This window comes from Mastacembelus armatus, chromosome 16, assembly GCF_900324485.2.
Source record: "Mastacembelus armatus chromosome 16, fMasArm1.2, whole genome shotgun sequence".
NCBI classification, from domain to species: domain Eukaryota; kingdom Metazoa; phylum Chordata; class Actinopteri; order Synbranchiformes; family Mastacembelidae; genus Mastacembelus; species Mastacembelus armatus.
This window is the reverse complement of record NC_046648.1, coordinates 23457905-23473059: the sequence shown is the minus strand read 5'-3', so window position 1 is coordinate 23473059 and position 15155 is coordinate 23457905. Positions and strand designations below refer to the sequence as shown.

Here is a 15155-nt window from a genome sequence, read left to right as displayed (position 1 = left end):
GGTTTTAAGTAAATGCTGTGCACTGAAGCTTTGGACATTTGGTTGATCAAAAGAAGCAGTTTGTTTAGTTTCTAGTCCAAATAGATGGTGGTTTAATTAAAATGATAATACAGCAGATGCACTGATTATAAAAATAGTTGTAGGTCTTCAGGTTCAAAATAAAATTGTACTTTGAGTTCATCAAGTCGTTTTTAGATACGTTTCTGCTAACAGGTGTTAAAGCTGTTGAGGAGGCTCAGCACCTTGCTAAACAGTTTATGTGCGCCACCTTTAAAATGTTACACATCTGTGTGTTTGTTTTGGGGAAAACATTTTTGTGATGCCGTTACAACCTTATCTCTCAGTCCCATTGGTGTCGAAGACTGTAAACACCTGCGTCTGCCCACGCTGCGACGAATGTGAGAAGGTGGAACTAAGTGGTCAGAGGTTGTGGGTAATGGAGCTTAGTCATATTTAACTACATTTCTGGAGGTCCATCACTCTCGTTACTTACCCACAATATGACTAAGACCTGGTGTCGTTTGGCACGGTGGCCGCAGCCTTTCCACTAACCAGCTATGTGTTCTGCTTTTAGCACTTCCCCTGTCTTTATACCAGTCAGTTAAGTCGGCCAAAGCCACCATGCCAAAGCTCTCACACTACTCTGCTTAATTTTCTGAAGGCTGGGGCTGTTAAGTATTTACAGGCCTCCGTGGCTTTATGCAGCCACGATGGGAGTTGGCGGTGGTGTTGAGCCCGCAGCAGCTGCAGTCAGCTGCCTCATTCAGGAGGGATTAGCAAAGCAATGCAGCTCATCTGCTGTGGGACTGAGTCAGTGCGCTGGACATGCTTTATCCATGGCTAAGGATGTGAGCAATCACTCTGCGGCTGCAACCTCTGTCCCCCTTCTTCATTAAAGCTCCATGTGGGCGTAGATGCATGTGTAGGTTAAAAAGCGTGCCTGTTAAATAGGAGGTAAGCTTAGTTACAGGAAATCCATGGAGCAGTGACCATTAGTCTCCACTGTTCATTAGAGATGACCTGCGTGTCTGTGGAGTTACAGGGAGTTCATCTGTCATGAGGAGTCTTCAGTGTGATGGTGGTGGTATTTCCCTGTGGGTAGGCTGGGTAAAGGATGACAGTGCAGGTAGTGAGAGGAGCTAATGTCAAAGCCTGGTTCAGACCCCTGCTGTGCCACATGGAAGAGTCTCTGACAGCAGACACGCTTTGGGCGAATCCAGAAAGTTTCTGCTGTTCAGAAATGAAATGACAGGTCAATAGATTCACCTGTTCACCATTAATCCACAGTGTTTGTATTTTTTTTTATGTTGTGTATTGTTTTGCTTTGCAGACTTCCTGAGGTACATCGGGCCTGCTACACTCTGCACAATATTCTCCTCCATATTGTAATATTGCTGTGAAAACAAGTTTTCGATGCCCACGCAGTTTACCATCAGCGTAGGCATGTTAAACCACATGGTGCATTTGTCTATTGTAAGATAGCTCACACTTGGTATATGGAGGCTTCTGTGTGTTTGTTGTCAATGTACATACTTTGGTATGGTGTTGTGATACGGAGGAAAAAACATAGGAAATGGGACTTTCTTGTGTCTCCCAGGACCATAAAGCCCCTAAGGCGTTTTTTCTTCATCGCCATATTGTGCCTATGACCCAGCACATCTGGCTCTATTTATGGCCTCTCTGCTTGTGTTAGCTGTGATGTTATGACAGCAGAGTGACTGAGGAGATTACACTAAGAGGACATGGAGCCCATCTCCATGGGGGCTCTGTGGGTCAGTGGCCCCGTTTAAGCGAAACAGACAAACCCCTGAGGTTTTTCAGCAGTGTGTTTGCGGTACAGCTGTTCCTTGTGTTGTTGTCCATTCTGATATTTTTTCTGTTTTCTTTCACAGAAAGTTTATGGAAGACTGAACGTTCTGAGAGGGAGGACCTCAAAGGGGCCTTCAACCCTTGACGCCCCACTAACACCCCATCTTCAAGTCCCCGCCTCCTACACCCCCCTGCTGAGGTCAGTTCCTGGACTGCAGAGGAGTTAAAGATCAGTGGACTGGATCTCTGGACGTGACTAAACCTGTCTGTAAGTTCAGTCATGATCCCTGTTGCCCACATTTCATTTTTTATTGATGCCAACCTGCCTGCACTCAACAACTGCAAACTGCACAAATTTAATCTCCTTTCATTTTTTTGTTTCCTGTTGCTATGCATAAATTATTATGTCACGTTGTGCAGTTTTAGTGGATCAGTAATTTGAATGTCTTCACCTGTATGGTGTGAGGTTTGACCATTTGTCCTAATGTTGTAGTGTTTTGTACACATTGCACACACTACTGTGGGTTGTTAAGGTGAATGTAAGAAATAATGATATGTTTGTGTGCTGTAATTTCAAGTACACACCCTGTGCGGCTCAGACTGGGCACAGTAATGGAGAGAAAACTGTCTGCCAGTTAATGGCCTTCCCCTGTCACTCCCATACCTGATTGTATTAGCCAGTGCAGGTTGTGATTTTGAAGTGTTTTTCCAAAATGGCAAAAAGACTCTTGAGAGCTTTCAATCAGAGCTCTGCCTCACATGCCCTGGTGGACAAATAAACAAGTAGAAATGCTTTATATACCACTGGCACATTGTTTTTTCGGGGCTAGCAGGGGCTTTGTTCCCATGAGCTTTTATTTGCAGCTGTATGACAGTATGAACGCTCACGTTGGATTATCTTTTCATCCGTGCCCATATCAAAGAACCACTATTGTGCTGTGATCGCTCTTTTGTCTGGCCGTGCGTTTGTGCAACACGGGGTCTTTCTGGAGTATCATTCGTCATTCAGAGCGAATAGAAGACCACCAGGTTTGCATCGCTCTGTGCCGACAGCAGGGAAACACGTGATGGTTTGGTAAGAAGTTTGAAAATACAGGAACAAGGTGTTGAACTGGATCACTGGACTTGTGATGGCATGAGAGCCCTGATGTGAAGCACCATTTTCTGCCCATCATTACCGATGACACAAAGACGTATCGAAAGGGGTGAAATGGGACAGAACAGCAGTCAGTGGCTGCACAGGCGTGAAACATGATCAGACCACTGAGTTGAATGGAGGTATTATCGTGCCAAGAATGAGAGGGACGGAGGCAGAAAGAGCCTGAGTGGCATTGCTTTCATATCTTGTCACCCACTCACTTGACAATGTAAGCACTGTGTCCTTCCCACTTTAAGTAAAACATAGCTTGATGCATAGTTTGGATGTATGAGCACTTGTTCATGGCCCACATGCTTTACCGTGATAAACAAGAATGATCTTTGTATAGCAGACTAAAAGCTCAGAAAACTCTTGGCTAATCTGTCTGTTTGCACAATTTTACAAGCAATTCTCAAAGCTATCATATGTAGCATGTGTTTATAACCACGTACAACTTTATTTGTTTTTTTATTTTTTTTTAAATACCACATTAACAGTGTCCCACACCCCCACCACCTCCCAGCAGGAACAGAGTTTTAGCACCTGTCTTGTCAGCAGCTAAATAAGGAGACATTCCTCCAAACCAGTGCCACACTGAGAATCCAGCTGCCTGCTTCCTTTTCCTCATTTTTTTTTTTTTTTTTTTTTTTGCATTCAATTAATATTTTTTTCTTTTTTTCTACCATTGCTTAAAGACGGGAGATTGGTAGAGAAAGGAGACATGTGACAAAGGTCATGGTCCAGATTTGAATCCAGGTTGTTGCAGTTATTGGTTTGTACCTGAGCCAGCTGAGTCACTGGGATGTCTCCTGTGTATATTTCTCATCTTTGCCCTCCTGATAAACTCCGGCTGACCTCTCTCACTGCTAACCCTTGGGGCTGCACTCTTTGTCGCTGCCCTTATTTCCTCATTCTTCTCTTTTCTTCCTGCTGTCCTTCCCCGAGCCGTGCTCTTGCTCGGTGCTAAATGAGGGCATTGCCACACTTGGATGTACTGTGACAAATTGGCACAGAGGAGGCAGATGGTGACGGGGAGGAGACTGGTTGTCATGCCATTTGCTGCAGCGACATGAATTGATCTCTGTGCCACCGAGCAACCACACATGCACCCATTTGTTTAATCTTGACTTTGGTTACCCCCACACACCCCAGCGAACTCCTGACACACATGCCACCCTCCACCAGCCTTCCCTCCCCATTAGTATCAATGATGTGTGCAGCAGAGGCGCTCGCTAACTGTCAGCGGCTCTCTGCCTGGCTCCACTCGGAGAGGCGAAGAGATGCTGAGGGATTTTGACAGAGAGACACGGCTCTGAATAATGGTAGGTTGGTTGGGACTCTGGGAGCCGTAACGCGCAGCCCACTGTACAGACACGTACAATCAGTGCACGTCAGCAGGCTGCTCTATTTACAGAAACGCTGTCTTTATGTTTACCAACGAAGCTTTGGTGCAGCTTCACTAAAATCCCCAAGGGTGCATTCTGTTGTAACATGACTTCTGGTAAGATCATAGTCTGTGTGAAAGGACTGGCACTGCTCATTAGTCTGTTTAGCAGTGGGCAAGGATTTTAGAAATTCCCCCATCTTAGCTTTAGTGGAAGCTGCGTCTCAGCTCACAGGAGGAGAAAAATTAAAAAATGAAGTGAATTTCACTTGCTAATGGTTAATCTCTTCACCCTTTGGCAGGAACACAAAACAGTTCCCTGGATTACAGCAGCTCCTGGGCAGCACCAGGCTTTACTGGATGTTGTAGAGATTCACATTCATGGTTTGTTCTGAAACAGCCGTGGTGAAAAATTGTCCAATGCCACTTTAAACGAAAAGACCATATTGAACCGCATTACACTGAATTGTTTACTTCTCATATTAGCAAATCATCGGCCCAGCGGCTGAATTTAAAGCAGTTATGAACTCTAAAATTAAGATCTAATTTAAATGATAAAAAATAATCTGTATTGAATAATAGTTTGTTTCCTCAACGTTTTCTCTGGAGTAGTAAAAGTCGCTGAGCAAATGGAAAGATTTATGGATATGGCTTGTGCTAATAGCTAGCACTAATAAAATTTGGAGTTTCCTAATGTTTCATACTGAGATGTAAATATGAAGCAGCTTAAAGTGGAAGAATATCTGTCGGGTTGTTCACCGGTCACGCAAATTTTTCATGCTATTACATCAGTCTTGTGTGATTGGTGTGTTTTTGAATACTGAGCTGCAAACTAACAAGTAACACTCATAAGTGAACAGCGGTGGCTCTCTTATAGAGCAAATACGGTGAGAACCAACCTGCTCGTCACGTTATGGCTCTAACCTGATTTGGCCATTAAAAAATGCAGGTTTTGAAATGAGGGGGTTTGTTAATGGATCAGATTTTCCTTTCATTAAAAACCTGCAATTGGTCTGTAGGTGGGAGGATGGGATAATTGCTGGCTTTAGATCTCCTCACCTGGAACATGACAGGATAACTTTCCCACGGTTGCTTAATATTCTGGGAACCTGTGAGCCCTAAGCAGGGCACATCGATCAGCAGATGTTATGTATTCCCTGCCTTCCTAACAGGCGTCTGCGGAGTCATCTGAGTGGGAGTTGTGCTGATCCCTCAGCACTTCAGGCCACCTGAGAAAACATAAAAGACGCACGAAGAAAACTGGGAAAACTCAGGATTTTCCTCTCAAGAAACAAGAAGAATGATTTTTGTTATTGATCATGATTTGAGCTGGTATGCAGCAGTGATCTGATGAGCTTTATAACTACAGAGAGAACCGTATCGACTTTTCTGTGAAACGTGCCTCTTAGGCCAGTGTTTTGACTTCAAAAAAACTTTTTGCTGACTTTCCTGTTTATCGTTGGCTAATCATCTTCACATGGGAAAATTGAATTGACGCAACTATTTTGGGCCAAGTTAAACTCGCCGTCTTAGCAAAAAACAAAAAGTACAAATCTCACACAGCAGTGCAGTGTTTTATAAGATGTCCACTTATTATTATATTATTAGACAGGCAGAGATGCTGAGCAGGAACAAGTTCGTTACAGAAACCACATAAGTGTGATCATGTGTCCACGCTCGCGCTCAGACGGCAAGCTGCGAGGAGGAAAACGGCCCTCCGTCATGACAAAGCTCTTTCACTGTGAACACAAACAGTCTGCAGACCTTACCTCCCAAAGCCAGGGCTGCGTTCACACTTGCTATATTCATAGAGGAACGGAAAACTCCCAGACCATGGAGTGCGAAAACAAATCTGCAGCTGAGTGAAAATAAATCACCTCCTGGTAATGGGGAGAGAAATCCCACTTAAAGAGCATAACTGCTTTTACGGCGTCAGCAAACATGGCTGCGGCGCTAATGCACAGCACTCAGCCTAAACATCCGTGTCAGGAACAGGATTCAGGAGCTGTGGGTGCATGCCTTACTTTAACCTTAATCCTGCCATTCTTAAACAGTTTCATCCCTGAGCTAAGGTTTGAAACATGTAGTCAATTTGGATAATGAGGATGGGATCACTTAAAGTTGAGGTGAAAGTCAGTAAGTCCTCCAAAGCTTGACTCGAGGCTGTTTGTAATTAAAATTCAAATGACCAAAGGGTCAACAATTTAATATATTTTTGTCTTAAACAAGCTGTAAAGGTTACAAAATAGTGCGTCTTATTTTAGAGTTAGTTTAATTTATGCTAATGCTGGATGCTATTGAATAATGTTTACTTTGAGGGCAAAACCCAAATTAATTCAATTATAATAAAGTTCATATATTTGCCTATTAAAGTTATGGCAGTTCACCCTTCAGATAACGCCCATGCACATTAAAAGTGATCTATTTGGACACTTGGCTGGGGCCCAGAGAAGCTGCTTGAGATGGAATATGATCTCGTTTTTTCAGCTTTTGGCTTTTAGCACTTGTCAGCTGGATGTTGCCTTTGTGCATCTTTGCCAAATCGTAATACTGATATATTTCTTTTGCCCTTTTCTTTTTTGTGCCAAAACACGTCAACTTGGATGATTTTTGTGTTACCAGTTTAATATACTATACTATATACTATACTATAATACTATAATATAATGTAAAAGTAGTGGTTATGGCTCGTTTGTAACGTCAGACTAACCCTGTGTCCACAGTAGTCTGAGCCAGATGCCTGAGCAGGTCTGCAGGTTCAGTTTGTTCTCCTGCAGCAGGATTTGTCCAGATCTGTTTGAGCACAACAGAAGGGGACAATCTTGCTGAATGATAGACTGTAGGGTTTGAGTTGTAAAAATGCTCTCCTTATCCAAACTGAGAGTGGAAACTGTGTTGTGGACAGTAGCAGGAACCATCCAGCTCAAATTGATCACAAAGCTCCAGTTTTATGAACCGAGATTTTTTTTTTTTTTTTTTTTTATTGCAAGACACTCTCAGGTGCAGCCAAAAGACTCGAACAAGCATCAGAGCTTTGTGATTTTACACCCAGATTGTGTTTCATTGAGAAGACTGATTAAAAACTCTTTGTCCACGGTCTGAGTGGCAGTAGCATATGGCCAGAGGGCTTAAGCACAGAGAGGAAGACATTTGCAACACAAATTCACTGGGACAGAAACAAGGAAACGCAATCACAGAGATTGAAATGAATCTGCCTCATTCCTCTTCAAGGGAAAAGGCTCATTTGTGATTACCACGCATTTGAGTTTCTTAATTGTCAGACAGTGTAACTCAGTTGTTAAAGCTACACGACAGTTTACTTTAGCTGGGTTTTTTTTTTTTTTTTTTTCAAATTGAGGGATTTAGCAATTTTTCGGGGATACGCTTTAATCTGATCCTGCAGTGAGATTCAGAGTGTACTTCATTAAAACAATTTACACCATAACAAATTGGAGAGGGAGCAGCAGATCTCTGTTATATCAGACACAAAGCCTCTCTAAAACAGATCCTAAGTTCCATTTGTTTCTGGTAATCACAGATATGAATCTGTTCCTTGAAAAACTAATTTGTTTTGATTTTAGATTGTAATCAGGTTCCGGGCCTCAGTTTGAGAACTCGGGGTACCAAAGTTACCACACAGTAATACTGTGTACCTTGAAGAAAGTAAGTCTTTATGGGTGTTGAGTGTGTACTCTGATCCTTTTGTCAATGACTTGCATAAGCAAACATTAAATAGACAAATTACAGTCATTTTCCTCATGCTCTGCTCAGACTGCAGAGTATTTGGCATGAAACTTTCCACTGTCGAAGTTATTTTAGAAGAGTCCTACAGAAAATATACTGTAGTTTATTTTGGTTTTGCGTATAGTGCTGAGTTTTGTCCTTATATAACATATGGCAATCTTTCACATATATATATTTCATATAGAGTCAAAGCAGTCATGCAAGTTTCCCCCACAACTCCAAACTGTCTGGCTCTCTGTCTTTGGTTTTACCTTTTCATTTATTATTCTGACTCCAGTCTATGTGGGCTTCACTATTGCTCTTGAGTTTTCGTGTGCTTTCATCTTGCTGGATTTTATTGCTTTCTGGACAGTGTCGTCACTTTTATTTTTTGAGGCAAATGATGGAGTCAATTATGGAAAAGCTGATATTTTTTTTTATAGTTCTCATACAGGTTCATCAGTACCCAGCACACAGTGCAGCACCTACTCCTCAGAGGCTTGTACATAATGAAAAATATGCAGTGATTGAGCATCAAGGTCATTGTGACAGAGGATTTCTCAAGAGAGCTGAAAAGTCGTCTGCAGAGTGAGCAAATAAGGCCAGGTGGCTGAACTACAGGAATAGTTTGACAAACTCTATCACCAGTGACAAATTAAAGTGTCAGCAGCCGCCCTACGTGGCATCACATTTCCTGTGTTGTTCTGTGATAAGCTCTGCCACAGATATGAGCCACAGTTGTCTGTAGACCAGTCCGGGGAGGCCTTGAGGACAGAGCTACAGTAGCAGCAGACCCGGGCAGATGCTTGTCTGAGTATTGATTGGGGCAGACGACTGTTACATCCACTGACGCACGCAGGCAGCCTGGGCTGGCGGCCGCCTCTTCCTTCGTCCCCTGCGAGGCTGAAAAGGAATCGTTTTGAACATTTGACATGACACACTGTCACATAGCAGCCGCGGATAAAGAAATATGTTTCCTGGGTACATACATCCTTTTGCCATCTCACATTTTAGGATACCATGGTCCAGCGTGTCAGTGAGAGACACCGGCGGCTTACAGTGCATTTTCACAGTGCTTGTGTTGCACAGCATGTGTCCCTGTTTCTTCCCTCTAGTGGCTTTATGTCACAAACCTCTTGGCAGACAGCCTCAGTTCACTGGGGAACTGTACATAAATAATGGCCAACTACATAAGAACTTGGCAGAGAGGCTGAAAGGATTGTTGTTGTATGGGTGTCAGCGCCATTAAGGCTAGAAAGTGAGGCGGTAGGACTTGTGATAACTGTGACACAGGAAACGGTTTGACTTTGGCTGTAGGCTTAACGCACAGAGTTTAACGAACATTGAGTCATTTAGTGAAGTAAATAATTTAACAATGCAGGTAGAGAGGCATCAGGAGAGCTCCCCCCTGTTTATGCTCATACAGGTCCACTCTGTGAAAACACAGAATTCAATGATGGGGTTTTCAATATAGCAAAAAACAGCTAGTAAATAGCGGTACAGTGAAATAATATCACTGCACAAATATAATTTCATGCATAGTTGCTTGTCTATCATGACTAAGCATTTGAGAATGTACAATAGGAATATGAATATTTTGATTTTCTCTCGTGTCATATTGCACCAGAAACTGGTAAAGGCAACAAGACAAACTGTAAAAACAGTGAATGAATAAAATCAGAGAAACACAAGAAATTGAATTGAATTGATATGTGCCAGCTGTGAAACAGTCTTCTCCGAGTTAGAAACACCATATAATGTATGAACCATGACTGCTGCTGTTGAGACTGCCTAGTCAGGTGATCAGTACATCCAAGTGTTGGACGGGAACTAGAGACGTTTGATTACGACCGCAGTACGGCCTGATGAGTCCTGTGTGTGTACAGGCGCTGGATTAGACTTTCTCTCATGCTCATATGCAGAAAGATTCAGCCTATTGTCAAGGCAGCCACAAGAGTAATGGCCCCAGGTCTCCTCCTGAACACAGACTAATGAGAATCTCAAATCCAACAAGCAGAGTGCATTTATCATGCACTCACACTTAATGACACCATCACCCAGGCTCAACAGCACACTCACACCAGTATCTGTGCCATTATAGATGGCCTCGTTTGTCCCGCTCACATTATTTTACTTACTTGGTCAAAACCTCATGGAAAGATGGAGAGAGAGAGAGAGAGAGAGACAGGAGGGGTGGAAGCACAGTCGGTGGTATTTCTGCCAGAGTAAAGACCCTTTGTTTTTCTTCCGTCTAATGTCGTCCTGTCCGTCTTTTCCCCTCAGCGGTCCTACTGTGAATTCAGCTATTCTCAAATTCTTTTATTCTCTTTGTGCCTGCTTCACTTGTGCCTCTAAAAAACCAGAAATGTAAATGACTGGAACACTTCAGCTCAGGAAGGATGAGAGAGTCAACAGATGAATACTACATGCACTGCTCTCTTCTACCAGTGTGAAGTGCTATATGTGGGATGACATGGAGCTTTGCACAAGGACTCAGACTTTGAGAAACTTAGAAAAGTGTTTGCCAGAATAGCGTAGCATTCAGTAACTGCCCATTTTAGGAAATGTATTTACTCACGTCAAGGAAGAAGTTATGATAGCCTAATTACAATGTTGGTCTAATCCTCAGGGTTCATTGCAGTGATCTTTATGTTGGGGAGAGAGAAGGATTATTTGAGCCCTAATTAGATGGGCTAAGCAGGGCCCACAGCCTCTAATGACTGCTGGGGCTTTAGACAGAGATAAGAGCTTATCTTCCTTAAGTGCTCGAAAGGGTACATTATCTAAACTGAGATCCGGGCTGAGCCGTAACACACAACTCAGCCGCCTTAGACACATGCAGGAGCAGCCAACACTGATTTAGAAACACTTTAGTGCTGCTGAGACAGTAAAGGCGCCAAGTTGTCAGAAGAACAATGGATAGTATTGACTGATGCCTGTGATGCCACCTCAGAGAATGAATGGGATTAGATCTGTTAGACTGACGACCGGGTCTTATGAGCGGTCACCAGGTCTGTTTCAAAAGGTCCATCTACTGTAACAATCATTTACTGTGTGTGAGGAGATCGGATGCTTTGTCTGACTCTGACTCCAGCAGCCTCATGGTGCTGGGAGGCGGGAGGCGAGTTCAAATGACACATTAATGTTTTATATAGAAATGCAGCGGCTGCTCGACCATCTCCGACCTACAGCGCGTATATTTGCATATGTGCAGTGACGCAGAAGTACAAATGTGTCCTCATGCAACAGATACGTGCCTTAAATGTCTGTGAGGAAGGTGCTGGAAGTAGGAATGTACTAATTCAGGTTTAATCATATGAAAAGCATCATTTGATGTGGACGAGAAGTTGTGAAATGTGGAGTTCAGGCAGTGTTTGCCTAACGTTGAAGCAAACACTCAGAGGAAACAGTTTTACATATTTTCTGAAATGAATGTTTGCCACATTAACCACTGCCTACCTCTTGTAGCTTATTTGTCTGGGCAGAAACATTAATCTGATGGAAAGAGATTCGTCAGCTGCTCTCCACTGCTTCTCTCTTGCCAAAGAAATTAGAAAGCAACACACGAAGACTTTCTTAGTCATGAATTATACTTTTTGGTTTACTCATGTAAGTCTACCTAAGCTGCAAAGGGACATTAGAGGGATGTTATCTTAATACTGTGGTGGCTTTAAAAAGTGTTAGACAAACATTACTTGGATTTATTACTTAGATGGACCTCAGTATTACATATGGTTTTTAACTCGGAGCAGGGGAGACTGACTGTTTTTATAATCCTCTGTCTCTACTAAAGGTGAAAATTTGCAATAAATGACTTTGCATTTATGGTTTATTTTGAAGTTGCCTTTTAATCTAAAACAAAAAAAAAATAAAAAAACCTGCTTCATGCTTTCCTTTGGCAAGCAGACGCAAATATCCACTGCAGATGAGCGTTATATGCAACGGACACTGGTGTTTGTTGTCAGTAGAGTCGTCTACAGCAGCAAAATCTAAGAAAGATGAAATAATTAATCCCACTGGAAAATTGCAGACCGGCACACAACAGGTTAGGAATGGTCAGTTTCATAGTGCTGCAGTGTAGAGATTGTCATGTGTTTGTTGTATCTGACGACTGTGACTAATCATTAAAGTATTTCAGTACTGGCTGAGGTGCTCAGTGCCGCTGAGGCAGGGTCTGAAACTGACTGGCGGAATTGATTGTCTGGCTGATTCCAGACCAGTGAGCTGTGAGACACTGTCATTCCCTTCCTCCCCCTCTTCTTCCTCGTTTAGATTTACTGTCTTTCCCACTGTCACTGCTCGTGTCCCATTCCTTTGTTTCATAGCCCGGCTCCTACTCGTCCTTTGATGAGGTGAAAGGAGCCACGCTGCTCTTTGGCGTCTGATTGCCCGTGGCCACTGACTTCTCTTCGGGGAGAGAGAGTCGTCAGGGCCATAAAACGAGATAAACTGAGCTTGAAAGCTTCTCGGTCTTTCAGTATGTGTTTAGATGATATCATCAGTGTGAGACGGCAGTAATAAAAGTGAGGTCAGCTGCCACCATGGGCTACTGCCCTAAAAAGGTAGCACTGGCCTGATAAGACTGGAGTCTCTTTTCATTTCTCTTCTTAAGGCTTCTGCTGTGTGATGAAGCCGACACATGGATGTTGCGTTTGAGCAGAAAAGGCATCTAATAATTGGATGCATGCTCTACGTACTGAAACTGTTTGTTCCAAAGACAATGATAAAGTGTTTAATCTTCCCAGGAACAGCGAACCACACAGGCATGATGATGCCATTATCTCTGTGAGGCACTCTCGCCAAGAAGCCTCACTCTTACCCTTGATTTATATTTCCCTTCATCAGCATCGACCACTCAGATCGCAAAAATCATTCATTTATAAAAGCAGGGCTCACAGCTTTTGTTCTTGTCTGAGTGAAATTCACCAAACATACTTTTTGTCCCACGTTGCCTTGGTGGCCCCCCTCTTTCCCTTTATAATGTGGTTGGGGTAATGTGACAGGGATGGATCTTGTGGGTGACGGCTGTGTGATTGCCTCTGCTAACAAGGGATAAAGGCAGTGGAAGAATCTTCACAGCTATTTATCTTCCTTTGATCAATTCTACTACTACTCTGCCTTCCCGTGTTTCATCTTTTGAGTAGAAAACGGTTTTGGCACACTTGAAACTGCGACCTCTTCTTTTGTCAGTAGTAGCAGATATAAGCAGGAGGCCACCTCTCTGCATCGTCTCTCTGCATCACAGTCGAATCAAAGATTGTCAGACTGAGGAGCCAGCAGTGTTGAGAGGTTAGGTAACGTATTTCTTCAGCACTCACAGATTCTCTCATTTGGATGTGTCGACTTTAGAGATATGGCACTCATTCGCGTTTCGTTGGTAGGGACTAAAAGTTCTGCTAGATAGATAATTCATGCAGGATGTCTTTCAAAATAGGAAGCACAAAAAGTTTAAAATGCAAACGGTGCAGCAAACTAATTGGTACCACAGGGGAGACAGTGATCAAAGAAGCTCTGTGTTAATAGTAAAATCTCACTCTCTTTTTGTCTGCCACTGAGGTAACAGACACGAAGCCAGCGTGAAGCCACCGAGTGGTGGTCCACGGCTGAGGCATCGTCGCCACCGGTGAAAGTTTTATGCTTCCATTTCATTTATTACTAATGTGGGCTGTTCATGTAGGGACACCCACTTTTTATCGGCTCATGCAAATGTAATGAAAGTGTTACATTTGACAGATTTCCCCCAAGTCCTTGATGTAATTTACAGATCAGGGCAAGAAGACGGTATCCTCCTACACTTAAAACTGTATCAGAAGCATGCTAATCTTCTAACTCACCCTTCAAGGTTAGTTATAAGCTCCGTATTCTTTGCATGGACAACTCTACATCACGTATGATTATTGCTGTTTGTCCAGCCTGGTACAGCTCTGCTGACGTGTGAGGTTTTCTCTTTGTTTCCCAGGATTCATTTTGAGTCCAGGGCTTGCCAAGCATCCAGAAAACCCTTTACCGAGTATGAGCCTGATTAAGGTGTTACATTTGTAAGTATACATGTTTACAGACACGTCTGAAATGATCAGAGAACTGCTGACAAACCACCTGGCTGTTTGTTTCTGCACCTGAGGGACTGCACGGAGACCAACAAATATCTCTGCATCCTTTAAGCACCAGCTTTACTTTGACTTTGAGCCCAAACTGAGAGTGGTCTCTTGGCTTTAGCTTTGAAAGCCCATCTCCTGGCAACAAGGAAGATTCACAGTTTCTCCCTGCTATCTTCCTCCCCTCCAGATATTCCAGTGTTTTATTAGCATATTTTCATCCTGCCTGTGTTGAAAATCTGCCACAGCTGACTAGCTTGGCCCTGTCTTCATGCACTAGTAGAGGGTCAGCAGCTATGTGTGAATGACTTGGGCTGCACAGAAGTGTAAAAAAGTGATTTGATACAGAAGTTTTTCCTCTTTTATACCAGCCCTCTCCCCGTTGTTTTGCTTCAGAGCAGATGACAGTGTACAGCTTTAGAACAGGGGCATTTTATTTTTATAATGTGCACACAGATAAATCAGTTTACAGGAGAGAACATGAATTTCACGACCAGAACTGTGTCAGGGAAATTCCTTTTCACGGCATCTTATTTATGGCGTTGTAAATATCCCTGCTGATGTTTTTAATTCTACAGAATGTTTGGCTGCTGTCTTTTATTTTTCATGGGGCTCAGTGCTGCATGAAATGAGATCATGCAATTGTTGATTTTAATTTTAAAACACAGTTGAAGCATGTAAATCTTCAGTGATTCCTTTTGCAGCTATATTCTGTGAAGCTGGGATACGAAGACACTTTCTCAGCCAGCTCGAAACATTCCCCAGGAGTTGTCCACAAGTTAGTAAATTGGGTTACTTCAGGTCTTGGGTCAGATTGGAGTCTCTGAAATAGAAAGGTAAAATACAGAAAACAACAACTCTCAGTCTGCCTTCCCCTCTTGCTCTGCATTTCGCATCAGTAGCCTCGGGGGGTATCCAATTATGACGCCCTTGAGGGAATGACGGTGCTTGGATTTCTGTCAATACAGGGTTCAGGTAGTGTTTCTCAATAACATTCTGAATTATT

General features: G+C 43.0%; 1 protein-coding gene across 4 annotated transcripts in view; it reads left to right on the top strand.

Annotated features, from left to right (window-relative positions):
• sema6cb (semaphorin 6Cb) overlaps positions 1 to 15155 on the top strand; it is a 130294-nt gene that overhangs the window by 50543 nt on the left and 64596 nt on the right. For all 4 annotated transcript variants that reach the window (XM_026317013.2, XM_026317015.2, XM_026317014.2 and 1 more), the window contains one exon: positions 1893 to 2077. The gene's annotated coding sequence lies outside the window, so the exon portion shown is untranslated. The remainder of the gene's footprint in view (positions 1 to 1892; positions 2078 to 15155) is intronic.